Source organism: Danio aesculapii, chromosome 11 (genome assembly GCF_903798145.1).
Source record: "Danio aesculapii chromosome 11, fDanAes4.1, whole genome shotgun sequence".
NCBI lineage: Eukaryota > Metazoa > Chordata > Actinopteri > Cypriniformes > Danionidae > Danio > Danio aesculapii.
The window spans coordinates 40,296,806-40,310,050 of NC_079445.1; the positions used below are offsets into that span (position 1 = coordinate 40,296,806).

General features: G+C 35.1%; 1 protein-coding gene across 1 annotated transcript in view; it reads left to right on the forward strand.

Annotated features, from left to right (window-relative positions):
* The window catches only part of LOC130237101 (calmodulin-binding transcription activator 1), a 575,132-nt gene that overhangs the window by 34,325 nt on the left and 527,562 nt on the right, over positions 1–13,245 (forward strand). The window lies entirely within an intron of this gene.

A 13,245-nucleotide genomic window follows, 5' to 3' on the forward strand; every position in this document is an offset into this window, starting at 1 on the left:
ATGGAATAACATTTCACAAACTGTTACACTATATATTTTAGTCTCATATTAAATTCAGTCTTATATACAAATCATATACAACATTGAGGAAAAAAAAAGTTTTTTCAACTGAATATTAGATTATTATCTAGGTTATTTGATATTATTGATTTTATTTGATTAAACATTTAAATTCATAATTTTTTGCAATAGTTTACCTGATAAATATTAGTTATTAAATGTGCACACACATATATATATATATATATATATATATATATATATATATATATAGATATATGTATATATTAACATTAACACATATACACATATACATATATATATATGTAGAGAGAGAGAGAGCACAATCACTACATTAACAATCTTGAACTACATACATACATTATCTATCTATCTATCTATCTATCTATCTATCTCTATCTCTATCTCTATCTCTATCTCTCTATCTCTCTATCTCTATCTCTCTATCTCTCTATCTCTCTATCTCTCTATCTCTCTATCTCTATCTCTATCTCTATCTCTATCTCTATCTCTATCTCTCTCTCTCTCTCTCTCTCTCTCTCTCTCTCTCTCTCTCTCTCTCTCTCTCTCTCTCTCTCTCTCTCTCTCTCTCTCTCTCTCTCTCTCTCTCTCTCTCTCTCTCTAAACAAACAAACATTACTAATGCTTTGCTTCTTAGACTTTACACACCTGAAACTTGTCTATAGCACTTGTTCACTGCTGCTCTTATAGATGTGTTAATTGCTTCCTTGTCCTCATTTGTAAGTCGCTTTGGATAAAAGCGTCTGCTAAATGACTACATGTAAATGTAGAAGTTAAGGATTTTCTCACAAAATAAACCGTTTGTTGACTGCAATATTGCAATGTTTTGATTTCCTCTGCAAATCTGTGTCAGTTTTACCTAACAGTTGGACTTGTATACAAAGTGTATCTTCATTGCTTTGAACTTTGTCTTCCGGGCCCGAAGGCATTCTGACATTCAGAGACAAACAAAACACACTCAGCAGAGATTAGGTAGGCCTGTTTGGACCCATTCCACAACACACCTAAAGTCTGACACAGCCTCCTACCGTCTCGCTCTCTGCTAAAGTATTACACCACTTGAACATGCACCAGCTTCGGCTTTCGGTTTTTAAAAAATTGGAGATCTGGTCTCAAGTGGGTAAGTTAACATATTGGAGGTTGCTACCTGATTTACTGTGGACTCTGCCAACTTTTAGAGAGATGAGATTTGTATTGAGCTGTTCTAAATTTCTGAAGGAATACATTACATGATGTTTAATGGTCTGAAATTCTTGTTAAAGGAATCGCTGACAAGTTCGTTTTTATGTCTTGTTACCATAGACTGTCAAATTGTTGAATCTTTTTTTTAAAGTATATTTTGTGTGTGTATATATATATATATATATATATATATATATATATATATATATATATATATAACTCAGTATTTTGAAGAAGGCTAAACCTTGGATTTGCACTGAAGGTTTTTTTGTAACACTTTACTGGAAGGAGTGTTAATAAGACTGTCATGAAACCTTTATAATCATGACATGATGCATCACGAATGTGAATTAGACCTTGTGCATGTGTAATGGAAGTCCTTCTGTGTTGTGTTTGTTGGTGGTAATAAAGAAGAATCCATACGGTGAAGTAACTGAACTGGAATTTATTTCTTGTCTCACTCCCTCTTCATCATAAAGCATATGTACAATCATCAGTCCCATAGACTTCTCTGTCGGACGCCATCTTACAAAGTGAGTACATGAGAACAATAGCCAAGTTGGAAATTAATTTTCATTTTTAATTTTCATTTTTTTTCTCTCTAATTTACTGTTGGTGTCTGTTTTTACCCCATTGACTTCCATTATAACCACATTTTTCTGATTACAAAACCATGACACCATATAATCATGCATGTTTGATTGTTGGTGGTTGTTTGGCGGTAAGATAAAACTTGATTTTGTTTACTGTTGATCATTACTGTTTATCAAACCTTAGTTTCTGGATTTTATATGGAGTATAACAGCAAATTAAGATGTGTGTGAGAGTGACCTTGATGTGTCTGAGAAAATCATAATATGTATCTCAGTTCTCAGAACTACATGGAGTAAACAAAAACAAAGACTGTGTATTTATGCATCATCAAATTTGGTTATAATGGAAGTCAATAAGGAAAAAACAGCCACCAACAGGAAATTAGAGAGAAATTAGAACAATGCATCAAAGCCAATGTTGTTACTAATCATTCACATGTCCAAGACTGTGATAAAAGGTAAAAACATCCAGTACACAACTACTTTTTATATTGAAAATACATAATTTTGAGTGTTTTTTTTCACAAAATCAGTGGCATAATTGATGAATTTGGCAATTAAAGAGATAAATCCTGTAGATTTTCTAAACAATTCAGTAGTTTTAATCAAGACTGAGGTTGATTTAACAGATTTATGAAAACAAAATTATATATATATATATATATATATATATATATATATATATATATATATATATATATATATATATATATATATATATATATATATATATATATATATATATATATATATTTATCTGATGTATTTTTAAAGCTGTTTAATTCAGTGGATGTTTTCATCCCGAACATAACAAAAGGGTAGTCAATTTGAACAGTACACAAGCGTTAATAACATGTTACAAGCATGCATAAAATCATGTGGTATGTCATGATTATAAAAGTTTCATGACAGTCTTATGAACACCCCCTTCAAGTAAATCATTACCTTATTTCCACCAGGTTTTCTGAGGATCACAAAAGACAGACTTTTTTCATTTTCCCGTAAATTCTTTAGCATGATGGAGATGCCACATGCTGCTACAGATGACTTAGAATGATGCATGCTTTGACCTTTCAAAATATTTTAGCTTCATTTCCATTTCAAAAGCGCTATAACTCATGAGAGAGAAAAGCGCTGATGTCTGATGTATACGTTTATTTACGATAATGGTTGAAAGTGCAGTTTGATCTGGGGAACGCAGGTGTGTGTTTGTGTTGTAGCTGAAGAAATGATGGTGCAGAAAGGTGGATGCTTCTTTCTCTCTCGTTTTATTTGTGCGTCCTCCGTGTTTGCACCGCATTGTGGCTGTCCCTCTGTGCTTTCTGTCAAAAAGCCTCCGCACTCGCTTTCTCTTAACTTGCAAAGAGTTATAAAGTTTCTCAACTGTTTTTAAAGATTGTTTAGATTCAACCAACCCAGCACCTCTTTATTGTGTTTTTTTCCTCTTCTTCTTTTTCTTAGAATTGTGCTTTTGTAGAAGGAAATAATCTGACCCCATGCTGATGCAAACGAACCAACCTCAAAGAGCGGTTCACTAAGAGAACTTGAGAGATTGGTATTTTGTTTCACATTAAAAGAAACCCTTTTTTGTCACTTTTTGTGTAGATAAGACATTCGATATCATAGACTAATATTATTTTGGTATTACTGATGGGTTATTTTTTAGGGGGGTTGGATTTTTAGACATTCATGTTTCTTTTGGCATTCATGTTTGATTAGTATACCTTTACACCTTTACCATGATTGATTAATGCAACTTTACACATTCAATTTACAACCCAGCAAGCATTTTTTTATGTTTTTAAAAGATGTCTAATAGACATCTAAAAACACTACCTGACAAAAGTATTGTTGCTTATCACAGTTTTAGGAACAACAAATAATAACTTGACTTCTAGTTGATCATTTGGTATCAGAAGTGGCTTATATGAAAGGCAAAGGCCTCTAGATTACGCTTATTTTAGCAAAATAAAATATGATCATGTCTTGATTTTTAATGATTTCATTAGGACAGTAAGGTCTGACTTTGCTTAGACAAAAGTCTTGTCACTTAACAGGAATAATGTACAGTATAGAATATAAAGTCATGGTGCAGTGGAAAAAGAATGACTCCCATGAGTTTGGAAGACTGCATCCATACATCTCTGCAATGACTCAAATCACTTATAAATAAAGTCATCTGGAATGGCAAAGAAAGCGTTCTTGCAGGACTCCCAGAGTTCATCAAGACTCTTTGGATTCATCTTCAATTCTTCCTCCTTCATCTTACCCCAGACATGCTCAATAATGTTCATGTCTGGTGACTGGGCTGGCCAATCCTGGAGCACCTTCACTTTCTTTGCTTTTAGGACAATGATGTGGAGGTTAAAGTATGAAAATGAGCCCTATCCTGCTGAAGAATTTGCCCTCTCCTGTGACTTGTAATGTAATGGGCAGCACAAATGTCTTAATACCTCAGGCTGTTGATGTTGCCATCCACTTTGCAGATCTCTCCCACGCCCCCGTACTGAATGTAACCCTAAGCCATGATTTTTTCCTTCACCAAACTTGAATTTTGGGTCCATGCGGATTCCAGTAGGTTTTCTGCAGTGTTTGTGATGCAGTTCAAGAGATGATGCTGTTCCGGATGTCTATGGCTTTCCTTTTTCTTTTGAACAAGAAAGAAGATATTTTGAAAAATGTTAGTAATCTGTGACCACTGACTTCCGTAGTAGGAATAACAAATACTATGCACGTCAGTAGTTCCAGGTTCAACTTTTGTGTTAAACAGATGAAAAATAAATTAAACTAAACAGCATTACGTAGTAAATAATGACAGAATTTTCTGTTTTTGTGTAAACTCAATTTAACTACTATTTAAAATACTGTAATGTATTTATTTATTTATTTAAAAACATAATTTGAATGCCAAAAAACATTGTTTTGTCCAATTTCTGATGGCTAAATTAAAATGTTCTCTATAAATGTGCTGTTTTGTACAGTAAAGTATCATATTAATGACATAAAGTGTATTACAAATGTTTTTAAATTCTACTAATTACTGAAGGGATGGGAAGATATGCTTAATCTGTGATTACCCATCCCTCAAGAGCTATTGTTTGTTGCCGAATGTGCACTTAGGATATATTGGCTCCAGGAGATTTAGCCAGATCTGACATATTCGTGACTGCAGTGACTCCGCTCCGAATTTACATCCTCACAAGGATGAGAAACTTGTTACTGTCACTAGCGCTATTGCTTTCACCATTCCTGTCGCTGTCCAAACTAAACATATCTGACTGTCGAAACAAACACAGACCGGATTTGAGATTACAAAAAATAAAAAAAAGTGAAGGACAAACAATATGGACAAGCAAAGAAAGTTGGAAAGAGGAGGTGTTGGCTCTCCCTGCAGATGGAGACATTGTGTGGCCGTAGTTGAAGCGCAGCTACTTTTGGAGGCTGTTAGGAGCAGAAAGTCTCCCTAGTGACACACACAGCTCTTAATGAGAACGAGATCCTAAACAGCGCCGACTTCAGCTCTAGTGTCAGACTGAATGCCATGCTCCCAACGACCAGCAGCGAGGTATAATGAGGCTTCTAGCAGGGCCCGAATGAGACATCAGGTCATACAAACAAGCACAGCTCATGTCGAGTCTGTGTTTTTTTTTTTTTTGCATGCATCATAGGGATGCACAATATTGGAAAAAATCTAACATTGCGATTATATAATTTTTAAAATTCTGCAATACACTTTAATAAAAAAAAGACACTTGCTGCTTGTTAAAACTACTTATTTAAAATGAGTTGAAACAACACAATTCCTAAGTTGTTTTAGGTCACAAATTATATTTTACTTATATTTTACTTATATTTTTACTTGTATATGTACTTATACAACTTGTATTTTGTATTCAATCAACTTACATTTACTGTAACTTTAAGGACAACACTGGAATTGTGTGAAAATCAGCTTTTTTTACAGTGCACGATATTACAAAAATATCTGATATTGCAATATTTTATTTTATATTTACATTTAGCAGACGATTTTGTCAAAAGTGACTTGCAACTGAGGCATTCGGTGATTCAACAAGAGGAGTCAATACACACAAAGTGTGCTATTTACTCTACCTGACAAAAATCTTGTCATCAATCCCACTTGTAGCAACAAATAATAACTTGACTTCTAGTTGATCATTTGGAAAAGTGGCAGAAGGTAGATTTTATGATGAATAATCTGTTGTAGGGTTGAACGGCTTACCAGTACTTCGGTAGCACCTCGATACTATGGCTCCAAAATACCGGTGGTGCCACTGTAGTTTGTAAACGGTAGTATCGTCATTAACGGTTCTACAATATGTTGCATGTGGAAAAATCACTAAACATTTGTGCCAGCAAATAATCAATAGACCACTTTATTTTACTTTCATTTTAAATGTCTGCATACGGGTTAGCTGCAGTCATGACAGATCATGTGGCGTGATCAATTATTTATTTATTTTTATTATTATTATTGCAATAACAACAAAAGAGTCATAGGAAATACAAAAAAAGCAGAGAAAGTCTGTACAAATAATACGTTTTCAATTATAAGGGAATTAAATTTAAGTATTATGGCATATAAAATATAATTTTTCTGACAATTTGCTTTATTTCGAAGATTTGAGTTATGAATTAGTACAGTATTGCGATAATACTTGGTATCGTGATACTTCAGTTGGTATAGTGTCATGGCCTGAATTGATAGTATCGTGACAACCCTATTCTGTTGAACTGCATCCCAATCGTCACAAATATAGTCCTATTGGAACACGCATGGCCGCAGTATTCTCTCATTTGGTCAAGTTTGGTGAAGGAAAAGTCATGGTTTGGGGTCACATTCTGTATGGGGGCATGTGAGAGATCTGCAGAGTGGATGGCAACATAAACAGCCTGAAGTATCAAGACATTTGTGCTGCCTACTACATTATAAAGCACAGGAGAGGGCAAATTCTTCAGCAGGATAGCGCTCCTTTTCATACTTCAGCCTCCACCTTAAAGCAAAAAAGGTCAAGGTGCTCCAGGATTGGCCAGCCCAGTCACCAGACATATGAACATTATTAAGCATGTCTGGGATGGAGGAGGAGGCATTGAAGATGAATCCAAAGAATCTTGATGAACTCTTTAATAAAAGTCTTTATGAAATAGTCCAAATGCATGCACTATAGGTTCAATTCAATTCATCTTTATGTATATAGCGCTTTTAAAGTGTAGATTGTTTCTAAGCTGCTTAACATAAAAGCTCTATAGCTGTATTGGATGAACTAAATTAGCCGTAGTGTATGAGTGTGTGTGTGTGAGAATGAGTGTGTATGGGTGTTTCCCAGTACTGGGTTGCAGCTGGAAGGGCATCCGCTATGTAAAACATATGCCGGAATAGTTGGCAGATCATTCCGCTGTGGTGACCCCTGATAAATAAGGGACTAATCTAAAAGAAAATGAATGAATGGGAGCTAGGTGGAGGGTCTCCATTTATGTGTTGACCAGTCATATAACATCCACATCTCTGCCTTTTTCTTTCAATAAGAGGAAATGACCCTTATTGAAGGTAATGACACGGATGTCTGTTCGCTTGACGAATTCTTGTAGCAGAATGACCACATTAAAGAACGAAACCGACAGCATGTTTGAAAGGAGGGGGGAAATATCAAAACGATAATGGTGCTGTAATGAACACAGGAAGAGGGTGAACACTGGGGGATGGCAAAAAGTCAATTCCTGTCTTTATCTCTTTTTCTCTCGCTCTGTCTCTCATCGTCGGTTGCTTTTTCACCCCCTGCTGTTAATTTTAAATACCTAGAAAAAAAGCTAGTGTATGATAGCTCTCCTATAGTTTTACCACACACCACTGGGAGTCCTAAAGAGTTGCTTTGTTATTACAGAACAAGCGAATGTTGTGCCTAAGAACCATCTGAAAGAAATCTAGAAATAATCACAGTACAATGTGAAGTTGAGTCAGATCTCAAGAATAATCTTGTTGCAGTTTTACTGCTTTTGACAGTAAAGATAGATGATCGCCTCCACATTGTACACTGTTTAAAAAAATTTACTGCCTTTAATTTTTTAGGCAAGGCAAGTTTATTTATATAGCACATTTCATACACAATGGTAATTCAAAGTGCTTTACATAAACAGGAATAAAATAAACAAGTATAAGAAAATAAAAACAGCAGAAAAAAATATTAAAACGAATAAAAACAGATTAAAATGTGTTAAAACAGGTTATAAAAAGACACAATAGTGCGATCTGTCGGACGTAGCACAGTGCTCATCCAGTAAAGGCACAGCTAAACAGATGTGTTTTCAGTCTAGATCTGAATGTGCCTAATGTTGGAGCACATCTGATCATTTCTGGAAGCTGATTCCAGCAGTGAGGGGCATAGTAGCTGAAAGCCGATTCACCCTGCTTTGACTGAACCCTTGGAATTTCTAATTTACTTGATAGTAATGATCTGAGTGATCTGTTAGTTTTGTATTCAGTGAGCATATCTGTAATGTATTGAGGTCCTAGGCCATTTAGGGATTTATAGACCAGTAATAATACTTTAAAATCTATTCTGAATGTAACTGGGAGCCAGTGTAAAGACATGAGGACAGGTGTGATGTGCTCTGATTTTCTGGTTCTGGTCAGAATCCTGGCCGCAGCGTTCTGGATGAGTTGCAACTGTCTGACCGTCTTTTTGGGAAGGCCAGTGAGGGGTCCATTACAGTAATCCACCCTGCTGGTGATAAAAGCATGAACAAGTTTTTCTATGTAAGTAAAGGTTTATTTATAAAGCACCTTTCCCAGACATTGAGTCACAAAGTGCTTTACAATAAGATAAAACAAGTAAAAGAACATGAGAATAAAGGAAGGCATGTTAAAACATATTAAAAATCCAAATACAGAAACCCTAATACTGTTAATTAAAAGCTTGACCAAAAAGGTGTGTCTTTAAATGCTTTTTAAAAAGTTCAACTGATCCCAGAGTTCACAGTGCTATCGGGAGAGAGTTCCAGAGCCGTGGGGCCACCACACAGAAAGCACGGTCACCTTTAGTCTAAAGACGAGTTTTTCTAAGTTCTCAATGGATTTTTAATTTAATTAATTGATCAAATTGATCTTTTCTAGTCATCTCAACCTACATCAGTCATACTTACTAAAAATATAAAGTTTTGGAACTTAAAAAATGAGTTGAAACCAGATTAACTTAAAATAAGTTTAAGTAACATACACTGTTAAAAAAGGCAGGGTTCCACACAATTCCTTTATGTTGTTTTAACACAAACCGATTAGGTTAACTGAATAGTTTTTACAAATTTAAGTAGATTGAACATAAAATGATTAAGCTATCCCAAAATAACCCTCAATAATTGTGTTGATTCAGCTCATTTTTAATTAAGTGGTTTGAAAAAGCACACTGTAAAAAATGCTGGGTTCCACACAATTGATTTGTGTTGGGGCAACATGAAGGAATTAAGTTAACTTGTTAGTTTTAAGAGATTTAAGTGGATTGAACGTAAAGCAATTAAATTGTCCCAAAAAGCCTCAAGAATTGTGTTGTCTCATTTTAAATAAGAAGTTTGAACAAACAGCAAAATATCTTTTAAGTGAAGCAAAAATAATTTGATGTTTAATGTGTTAAGAAGGCTACAAAGTCTGCAAAATGAAAGGGTAATGTTTGACCAGGTGAGAAAGTTAACCCTGTTTAAGACCCATGTCTCCTCCTTAATGTCAATTCCAATGTCTTAAGACCAGATGATCCATAAGCTATCAGAAGAAAACTGCAAATGAACAAGTATGTTAAATAATTTAGAAATTGAACCTTTAACCTTTGTGCCTAATATGGTGTCCAGATCTGAAGCAAAAGGTGCATTTGGAAGTTGACAATTGCGCAACAAAATTTCCCATTTTTAAATAGCTGAAGAAATTAGATTTAGGGAGATTAAATTGAGAGGTTTACTGACCAAAAGAGGCAAAAACACCATCAATGTAAAGATCACCAAATGAAACCAATCCAAGGTCTCTCCATGAGGCGTAAGCACTGTCCAAGATAGAAAAGTAAAACAGAGGATTGGAGTGTATTGAGGATAATAAAGAGATATTATAAAGACCAAGTGGAAAAGTCTTGTGATGGCTTTTTGTCATGTTATTTTTTACAGTGTATAGCACAGCAATTCGATATCAGGCTGTCCTTGTTCTGAACAGAGCTCAAAGTTCACATTCCCGGTTGAATGTCACACGAAGAAGACGCAGCGATCCATTCTGAAGCGTGCTTCGCTAAATGATTTTTGCTTGAAAGCAATTTAGTTGAATTCTCATGGCTAAATATGCAGCTAATACAGCGTGGGTATTACTTATTGACAAAGTGTCCTTCAGCATGGGCGTCTTTTTTCCCTGTCAAGCATGCGGTCGTTCCCTGAAGAAAAAAAAATAGACAGAGAATGAGGGATGTACGCGGGGTTTTGTCATTTGTTTGACCAATCTAAGCTCTTTGTTAGACCTTCTTCCACCTTCAGCGAAACAATTCCCCAGGATAAAGGAGGGCGTGGAAAATCACAATGCGTGTGTGTACTGAATGTTAGGGGCAAACACGGAGGATGGCACGGAGCTTACATGCTGATCTGGTAAGCTGAAGATTGAATTGTATTACCTTGACTCAATGACAAAATCCCCATGTTTTGTAGACTTTGCAAATGCGGAAGCCTAGGGTTTGCTCTTTATAATGTAGATCACTTGGGCCGATCGCTATTTTTTTTCGCTTTGATATCTCCAAAAGATTCATAAGCTGCTCTCTAGCAGCAGGGATGAAAAACCTGTCAAGGTGAACAATATACTCTTATTTTAGCACTCTTGAGTAGCCTTGGCCATTGGCGATATGAATGCCCCTTTACCCACTTACACAGAGATGCTGTGTCTGCGCCATTTCTCCATAATCTGCCCCAGATGACAAACTGTGCATCTAGAAGTTTTAAGCGGCGCGGAAAGTGCTGCTGTGTGCGAGTCCTTGTCCTGTCGAGCTCCCAAGCCACGATTCTTTTATTTTAAATTTCTTCAGTTTTCTCCCTCTTGCATTTTTTTCATATTTCGATCGAGATATTGGAATCACGGATCCAGCTTTACCCCTGCGATAAGTGCCAGAAAAGTGGTTACCCTACCTTAATCTTAGCTGGCAATACCCCTCTCCTCTGGGGCTCTTTTCTTTCTCCGGTCCGCCTAAGTTTCTCCTCACATAATCAAAGGAAGCAGATGCTGCTAGTCAACCCTTACCCTACGGAGAATGCTGGGGAAATTTAGTTTGTGTTTGTATAAGCACACCTTTGGCTTCTGCCGAGTGGAAGGGTCTCTTGTCGCCCAAACAAGCCAAGTTTGCCGCTTCGCTTTCCATTACAACAAATAATGTAGTTTTAGCGAGAACCACATGTGTTGCTTTTTTGTTGTTGACCTTTTTGTACTTGTTTAGACAGAGAAAAGACTAACTGAAGATATACATCCTGGATTTTTTGATTCATGGTTGGTTTTCAGAGACTCAAGGGGCGTTCATACTTATTATAAGGCTCTATGATTTAGACCAGTGTTTCCCAACCCTGTTCCTGGAGGCACACCAACAGTTCATGTTTTGGATGTCTCCCTCATCTGACCCATTAACTTCAGGTTTTGGAGTCTCTTCTAATGCAGTTTCCCAACCCTGTTCCTGAAGGCACGCCAACAGTACACATTTTCATCCTCTCCCTAATCAAACACACCTGAAACAACTCATCAGAACATTAGAAGAGACTTCAAAACCTGAAGTTAATGGGTCAGATGAGGGAGACATCCAAAACATGAACTGTTGGTGTGCCTCCAGGAACAGGGTTTGGAAACACTGATTTAGACAGTGTGAAAGTCACTGATGCAGTTAATCTAATATACAGAATGAGAGTATAACATGAAAACTCATGGGATTTGACAATTATTTCATGATTAATTAGTCAGTTAAGGGGTTAAATTACAATATGGTTATATTTTTGATATTAAACTCAAAGTTTACTCACTAGCAATTTAAAATGCTTCAGTTTACCAGTGTATATTTCTTGTTTACTTCAGCACACAGAGGTCAATTCCTTATGCTAGCAATGGTAATTGGTGATGATTTCGGTCGGCTTTACTGTTATTAGATATGTAGTACATATAGTTATGTGGTACATATGGATACAATATTAGAAACAATCTACAAGCATACATTATTTCTGTCGTCTATATTGCTATTAGTTTTATTTTCATATGGATATTGTACATATGGATAAAATATTCGAAACAATCTACAAGCGTAGATGAATTCAATAAAGAACAAGATATCAATTTAATAAACTCTGTTTGGTTGCTTTCCGATGAGTCGAACTGTATTCAGGTGTGCAGTAATTGAATAATCAAATGTAAAATAATAATCTTTGTTTTATAAACAGTTCAATTGTTATTAATGTGTCAAAGATACAATTTCTTAGGCCTGAATGCTTTTTCACACTTATCATAGGGATCTATGGTTTACAAAGTGTAGAATCCAGTAAATGGAATTGACAGTATAACATCAAAAGTCATGGAGTTTGACAATTATTTTATGATTAATTAATCAATTAAGGGTTTAAATCTCAATGTAGATCATACTTTTGATATTAAACTCTGTTTACTCACTAGCAATTTAAAATGCTTCAGTTTACCAGTGTTTATTTATTGTTTACTTCAGCACACAGAGGTCAATTCCTTATGCTAGTAATGGTAATTGGTGATAATTTCGGTCGGCTTTATTGTTATTAGAGTTTATCTTCATATGGATGTGGTACATATGGAGACAATATTAGAAACAATCTACAAGCATACATAAATTCAATATAGAACTAGATACCAATTAAATAAACAGCATTTCATTGCTTTCCGATGAGTGAAACTATATTTATGTGTAAAGTGATTGAATAATCAAATGTAAAATAATAGTCTTTGTTTTATAAACAATTAAATTGTTATTAATGTGTCAAAGTTACAATTTCTCAGGCCTGAATGCTTTTTTTCCACACTTATTATTTTAAGGCTCTACGGTTCACATAGTGTGAAAATCACCAATAATCCAGTATACTGAATTGACAGTAAAACATGAAAAGTCATGGAATTTGGCAATTATTTTATGATTAATTCACAAATTAACGGTCCTAAATCACAATATGGATTATATTTTTGATATTAAACTCTGTTTACTCACTAACAATTTAAAATGTTTCAGTTTACCAGTGTATATTTATTGTTTACTTCAGCACACAGAGGTCAATCCTTTATACTAGTGATGGAAATTGGGGATTATTTCAGTCAGCTATATTGTTATTAGATAGTTTTATCTTCTATATAAGTGTTGTTAGTCCTTTGTTATTTATTTTTCTTTTTATCAAACCTCTAGCT